This window comes from Myotis davidii, unplaced genomic scaffold (assembly GCF_000327345.1).
Source record: "Myotis davidii unplaced genomic scaffold, ASM32734v1 scaffold86, whole genome shotgun sequence".
In the NCBI taxonomy this organism is placed as follows: domain Eukaryota; kingdom Metazoa; phylum Chordata; class Mammalia; order Chiroptera; family Vespertilionidae; genus Myotis; species Myotis davidii.
This window is the reverse complement of record NW_006298058.1, coordinates 1261236-1269115: the sequence shown is the minus strand read 5'-3', so window position 1 is coordinate 1269115 and position 7880 is coordinate 1261236. Positions and strand designations below refer to the sequence as shown.

At 39.3% G+C, this 7880-nt stretch overlaps 1 protein-coding gene across 1 annotated transcript in view; it reads right to left on the bottom strand.

The window, feature by feature from the left end:
- KIAA1217 (KIAA1217 ortholog) overlaps nt 1-7880 on the bottom strand; it is a 331386-nt gene that overhangs the window by 107897 nt on the left and 215609 nt on the right. The window lies entirely within an intron of this gene.

The window sequence follows — 7880 nt, the reverse complement described above, 5'->3', positions numbered from 1 at the left end:
AATGCACAGTGACAGGAAAGCATGAGCCCTGATTGAACCTCCTTTTTTTTAATGGCACAGCAACCTGTTCATATCTCCCTTTTTATCCCACTCAGCCAAGCAACTCCTCATATCCACAGAAGACTGAAGAGGTTGAACCAGATTCTGCTCATGGGCTCAGGGGCAGTGGGTGAAGTGCCCTCTGACAGCATCCTGGCAAAGGGCTGCCATCGCAGCCAGGGACTGGAGGAGCCCCCCAGGAACGCTGGCTGGCCTGTGGGAAGAGAGCAACAGAATTGTGAGGGTAACTGTGCAGGGTCTGCTTGGTCACCACGGTGGTAAGCAGCCTGGCCCATGTATAAAGCTTCCGGTTAGGACACCCGGCCTCGCTCAGAGATTAGAGACTACCCGGGATTAACAGACATTTCATAAAAGCCTCTAATGTGAAAGAAAAGACTGAAATAAACAGAAAACAGAAACTCAGAAGGGATGAGACAATCCAAGAAAAGGGGGATATTTGGAGAGCAAAAGTGAACTCTGGGAATCATGAGAGCAGACATTAAGCACATTCATTGAAAAAGAAAAAATTGATAAAAACCTTAAAAATGTAGTAAAAAGACTTTTAGATGGGAGAAAGGTGAAAACCAAGAAGAAAAATAGAGAATTACTTCAGTGCATCCCAATACCTAATAATGGAGACTTGGATAAAAAGAGATCAGTAAAAATAGAGAAGTTTTACAAAAAGTATTATTAGACCTCCCCCACACACAACTGAAGGACATGAGATTGCAGATTGAAAATATTCATGAAATGCTCAACACACTCAGGCCTGTCACTGAGACATTGCAAATGGCAGGGGAATCAGAGGTTCCCACCAGCCCAGAGGGTGTGAGAATAGTCACAGAGAAGGGTCAGGACTCAGAAAGGCACTAGAGCTTTCTCTACAGCAACCAGAACCAAGGACAATGGAGAAACAGCCTAGGAAACCTGGGAGGAAACACTTTAGATTAGGTTTGTATCCTTCCAAACCATCGACTGGATATGTATTAAAGTCAGCTTCGCAGGGAGGCCTTCCTGACCACCTTATTCATTATTTCAGCACCCATTTTCCCCAACAGTTCATTCTCCCATCCTTGCTTCCTTTCTGTTCTTGAGCATTTTTCACTCTACAGTTGATGCTTGAACAATTCAGGGCTAGGGGCTGACCCCTACACAGTTGAAAATCTGAGTATAACTTTTGACTCCTCCAACTGCTGCTAGCTTACTGTTGACCAGAAGCCTTACCAATAACAGAGTGGGCAAAAGTGGGTTTACAGCTGTGAGTATGCGAAATACAGAGTTTATTCTTGTATTACTATTTAATTGTATTTTCCATATGAATAGTTGTAAAACTACTTTTGCCTCACCCTGTCTACACAGTTGATGAACACATATTGTTATAAATATTATATTCTATATTGATATGCTAAACTAAGCTAGAGAAAAAGAAAATTTTATTAAGAAAATCATAAGGAAAAAATACATTTACAGAATTTATTGAAAAAAATCTGCATATAGGTGGACTCACACAATTCAAACTGCTTTCAAGGGTCACCTGTATAATTCATATTTTAATAAGTGTTATTGTTTATCATCAGTCTCTCCCTTTAAAATGTAAGCTTCATAAAGTCAGGAATTTTTAAAAATGTTTTTGTTCACCGTGGTATTCTTAGTACCTCTAATATGACTTACTACATAGTAGGTTCTCAGTAAATGAATGAATGAATGGATGAATGGATGGATGAATGACTTATTAGTCATCAAAAGGAATGTTCATTTGGGGTCTGGCTGACCTATAAGAGCTTCGGCTACATGATGTAACAGCCCAGTGACCTCCTTCCCACTTTGCATACACATTAGAACTACATTCTGAAGCGGCTCTTCCCTTGACTAGAGCAGTCCTTTCCATTCAGTGTGAGCAGCTCAGCTTCCCCTCTCTGCCCATCATAGTTTTGATCCTCAGCTTCTTCATGGGGTTAGTTTTCCAGAATATCCATGCTGTTACACATTCTCAGACTGCAGAAAAAATCTTTCAAGCCTCTGAGCTCAGATCGTGCAACGTTTCTGTCCCAAAGGGGAGATGTGGTGGCTGCCCATGTGATTGCTATGCCGTGTCAAAAGGCCAAAGCCATTCCTGAGGTCGGGGCCCCAACCATGGCTGGGCGAGGCCCCTGCCCACGGGCCACTTATGGCCTCACTACAGTCAAATATCATGGCCTCACTTCCCCAAAGAGCCTGGCTTTCATTCCCACATCTGCATTCTGTACGTGTGTGTGCTTTAAATAGAATTTGTAGGCTCTGAGTAAAAAAAAAAATCGGGCCTACACTAAGGTGACCTCAGGTTCTGGCTGGTGCAGCTGCCAGCTGGGTATACAAGTCCAGTTACAGATCATGACAACCCAGAAAAGACGGGGGAATGATGCCTTTATAAACAGAGAATAGTCTTTTTACACTTGATTCAGCTTGGTTTCTCAGTTCAGGAAAGGGATTTAGAAATGCTTAAACTCAGAAGGAATGCTCTTAATATATGATGGCGTTTTACTGGCACAGTGATGAGAGCCAGTGCTGAGTTCGTGCTGGCTGCTCCGGATTCACAGAGGAAGGACTTGGATCCTACACTAGTTCTTTATGAAGAAGGAAAGAAGACCGGAAAATGAATTTATAGGATGTCTGCTATGTGTCAGAAACAGCATGCGCATACAGCAGGTTCTCAATAACATTAAGTAACAACTTTGATGAGATGCCCTATGAACTTAACTCTTGTTTATATCAATTAGCCTAGGGTAAAATTGGTTTCATTATACATCGTTCTGCTTCAGGTTGTAGAACCTATGAATGATATTAAGTGAGGACTTCCTGTATTTCATTTAATCAGCACAGCTTCTCTTCAGGTCGATGTTATAGCCCCACTTCACAGATTGGGAAAAGGAAGCTCAGAAGGTCCCAGTACCTTACCTAAAGTTACAGCTAGTAAATGACTTAACTAATTTACATATCCAATTGCATCCATCCACAGAACCAATTATAAATAACTAGAGGCCCAGTGCATGAAATTCGTGCACTGTGGGGGGGGAGGGGGGTTGGAGAAAACCTGACCATCGGGTTCTGATTTTTGGTTGTTTTCCAGATGTAAGAAACAATTATAAATAACTAGAGGTCCAGTGCATGAAATTCGTGCACTGTGGGGGGGAGGGGAGTTGGAGATCCCTCAGCCCTATCTGCACCCTCTCCAATCTGGGAGCCCTCAGGGGATGCCCTACTGATGGCTTGGGCCTGCTCCCCATGGTTCTCTGCTCTCTGCAGGGCCTGCCTGCTCCACACCACGGCAATGGGCAAGCAGGCCCTGCTGGGTGCTGCCTGTGGGCCGTGCTTGCCAGCTCGTGGGTCACCGCGGCAATGCCTGCTGGGCTCACGTTGCTGGGGTGACGCTGCCAGCATCCTGCCCTGGCTGCTATGGGCACCTCCATCTTTGTTGTGGAGTGGTGGTTAATTTGCATATTACTCTTTTATTAGTTAGGATAATGTAAATGGAGCCACTTTTAAAAATGAAGCTGGAGCTGCCAGGCCAGAGGCACTACCTTATATGTCTACACCTCAACTTTTGGAATGTTTAAACAGGACAAAATAACCATTGGACTGGACCTAAGGCCACATTGTGTCCTAAGAACTATTTGCAAAGATAATAAGAAAGCAAATGTGATGACTATTGGACTGATAACTACTGGACTGAACATTTAAAACACTGTTTAGAATTAATATCACATGTTATCTACACTGATAAAAGGCCTTCCTTCTATTGATGTAATTATTCCCCTTCCCTTTCTCATACTCTGCCTCCTTACTGGATATTATTTGGCCTTATGCCTGAATTAATGATTCCAGCACAATTATTCTTACTGATCTCAAGTAAACACTTGTTTGCCTCTCACTTTGAAGGGCCTTTTTATGTTTCGGTTAGGACCATGATCTCTCTCTTGAAGCATAAAACCTAAATAAACTTCTGCATTTAGTCACATCCATTTCCTCAAACCTTCCTATCTGGATGATCTTAGCTGTCCTCACATTTTAGTTTGGCCATCTGCTTGAAGATATTGAGATGTGATGGGGGCAGCTTGGAACAAAGATTCCTTAAAGTTGACTGGAGTAAATGCTGACACACAGTCAGACAGAAACAATACACATGCTGGGATAAGTGAGGAAGGCACAGAGCTCAGAAAGCAAGAGAGTTGAAATGAACCTCACCACACGGAGCCCTTCTGAGAAGCCTGGGCACTCAAGGGTGCTCCAGCTCGATGGCTCTGCAGAGGCAACGTGCATTTTTCACCAAGAGTACTTGGTCACAATTTTACAAAAAACAAAGTGCACTTGGCAGGTCATGCTTGCATCACACATCCTCACAATCTTTTGAATCTCAGAACAGTTCCAGAATGTGGGACATCTTCCAAAATATTCTTTATCATAATATGACATGCAAGGATTTTCACAGTGGGATCTTGCTGTGCACTGAATGTTTTTGTTTCTCCAAAATTCATGTTAAAACCCGAATCCCCAATGTGATGGTATTTCAAGGTGGAGTCCTAAGAAGTAGTTAGGTCATGAGGGTAGAGCCCCTGTGATGGGATTAGTGCCCTTATAGGAAGAGGCACAGGGCTCTCTTTTTCTTTCCATCCGGGATGCAACCAGAAGATAGCCACTTGCAAACCATGGTCTCCCCAGACACCAGATCTGGTGGCACCTTGATGTTGAATGTCCCAGCCTCTGGAACTGTGAGGAATACACTGTTGGTGATCTATGGTGATTTGCCATAGCAGCCTAAATGGACTAATACAGACCTCCACCTCCCGCTCCAGCCTTATCACTCACAGCATGCCTCATTCCTAGAGCACTGTGGTTGTTCAGACCCTCAATGGCCCAGGTGACTTTCCCACCACTTCTTTGCATGGCACCCCCATGACCCACTCTGTGCGATCTTCCCCAACCACTCCTCCATCACTTTTTCATTAAGATTTCAGGAATTAATTTTTCTCACATGTGCTTACATTGTGTTTTACTGAAATTGAAAGCATGGCTTTTAATTCTGCATTATTATTAGCTGTATTCACCAGATGGTATTATATAGTAGAGTTCTGGCTACAGAGTAGATGCTCAAATATCTTTTCATTGAAATGAATTCAATTCTGCAGCCATGCTAATCGACATGTGCTTGCCTCCTGGGATGCGTTCGACAATCCCCCTAAACAGCATTTTCCATAGGCAGATGATGGTGACAAGCAAATGACCTAAATTCCGCAGTTTCTCCAAATCCAATGCAAGATTATATCAATCAATACTTGTATTATAATTATGGCAAATGGCTAATGCCTTAAAAATATAAAGAGCTTTTATAATACTTTCTGATGGAAGCTAACAGTCTTCAACTTAATAAGAAACAATATAAATATTAAAATAAGATTTTTTTTTGCACCTATGAAATTGGCAAATGTTTTTACAATAAAATACACAGTGCTGACAAGGGTTGGGAAAATGAGATATCTCACATACCATTGTTGGGAAAGTAAATTGATACCATTTCTCTGAAGGCCTATTTGTCAATATGTGTCAAAACTTCCCAAAATATACATATGGTTTGAGCCAGTAATTTTTATTCTATACATTTATGCACAAAGAGGTACTTACTAGGATGCTTACTAAAGCATCATTTATAAGAATAACTTGGGGGAGTTTTAATATTAGGGGATTCATTTAATAAATCAATTCATTTCATAAACATATTCATTGGAACATTACATTGTTATTAAAAGGAATTCTAAAAGAATATGACAATGAAAAAAATATATATTTGTTAAGTGACAAAGTATGTTATAAAACAAAAAGTTCTGAACGTTAGGTGTTTTTTTTTTTTTCCCCATGGGGTCAAAAGGTACCTAAGTATATGATTGCAAGTTGAAAACAGGGGACAGAAATCAGGTATTTCGCAGTTTTTCCACTTTCATTTGTGTGTGAATTTTTTTAATATAAATGCGGGGACATAAAGAATTAATGCAAGTCAAATGTTTCAGTGAACAAATTTCAGCAGTTCAACTTTATAACAATACAAATAAGCCTGTTAAATTTTTCTGGACATTGCCAGCATTTGGATTTTTTTAAAAAACAAGTAAATTTCTTATTGATAGCAACTAAAAAAACAACAACCCCCACCCCCAAAACCAAAAAGGGACTAGATTTTTTAAAAAATTAATCACCTTGATGGCAGTGATGAATGCAGGTTTTGTGGGGCCTGAAGCTTAGACCATTTTGAGGGACCTCTTTAAATAGCAGAATATCAAGATGGAAATATAAAATTCAGTATGAACGTTACTTATTTATTTTCAGGGGTCTGAACCTTGCTTTGTTTCACCAAATGAAATAGTGATACTATTGAATTGAGCATCCCAAGGCATTTCTCTAAAAAATGCTTTGAAGAATCTGTTGATGACTTCTGTAATTCAAGCCATGTTGAAGACATGAGTGTCAAAGATGCTGATTTCTGGTGCTGTGATCCTATTCATCCCAAGGGCTCCTGCTGCCCTCTTACATGCATTGTCAGAAAATTGTCTATAAAGAATCTATGACACAAAGTCACTACAGAACTTGCAATATCAGCTGAGTCAATAATTTAGTCTTAAATGTTACTCAACAAGTAAGGCAGGAAATATTATAAGACAATGTTGTGAGAAGCACTATAACTGATTGTGGGTATACTACAATTGTAATTGAATTCTCTCATACTTAAGGTGAACTATTGGTTAAATAAGCATTGCAATATGAACTCACTTTGTAAGGCTGAATATTAGAAAGGTAGAAATAGAAAGGACTTCAAATTTAATGCAAACCACTGAATAAAATACTAGTAAAGCAAATCTAGCAATGTATGAAAGAATACATCATGACAATAAGAGTTTACCTCAAGAATGCAAGGATGGTTTAACACTAGAAAGTTTAGTCCCAATACATTCTCCAATAATAAGAGAAACTATACAATAATCTTGATAATGTCAAAAAAATGTTAAGAAAGACCCAAAATAAATTCATGATTTAAAAACACACACAATCATTTAAGAATTAAAGAGAACTTTCTTAACTTGAAAAAGGAATCTATCAAAACTCTCAAAAAAGCATAATGCTAAATGATGCAATATTAGAAACATTCTCCTTAAACACAGAATTTTTGTTATCGCTGCATCTGAAGTCCTGGCTAGCACAGTTAATGCAAGAAAAAGAAGTAAAAGGCATATGGATTATAAGGGATAATTAAAATAGTGATTATTTTCTGATGATATAACAGAGAATCCAAGGAAATCAGCAGACACACAACTAGAGCTAATAAGGATTCCATACGACTGAGTCATTTAAAATCAATATATAGATTCAACAGTAACCCCAGTACTAGAAAAAAATAGAAAACATAGTTTAATAAAAATACCACTTAAAAATACCACTTATAACAATAATATGGCTATTTAGAAGGGAGTACATGCTCTACCAAATACCAACACTATTAAAACAGTGTAGGTTTGGCAAAGAGATAGAACAAGTAGACTATGAAACAAAATGGAGAACCTAGAAAAAAACACACAGGTTTTATGAAAGCTTGATATATGACAAAAGTGGTGGTACACATCCTGGGAGAAATGACTGTTCAATAAATAGTGCCAGGAAAATTGGTCTCCATATGAAAAAAGTAAAAAACATATCCTTTCCTTAGACCATTTACACATAAATTCCTGATGAGCTAAATACCTACATGTAAGAAGCTAAATTATGAAATTTTAAAAACAAAAACAAACAAAAAAACATTGGTGCTGTCTCCTAGCATATTGTAT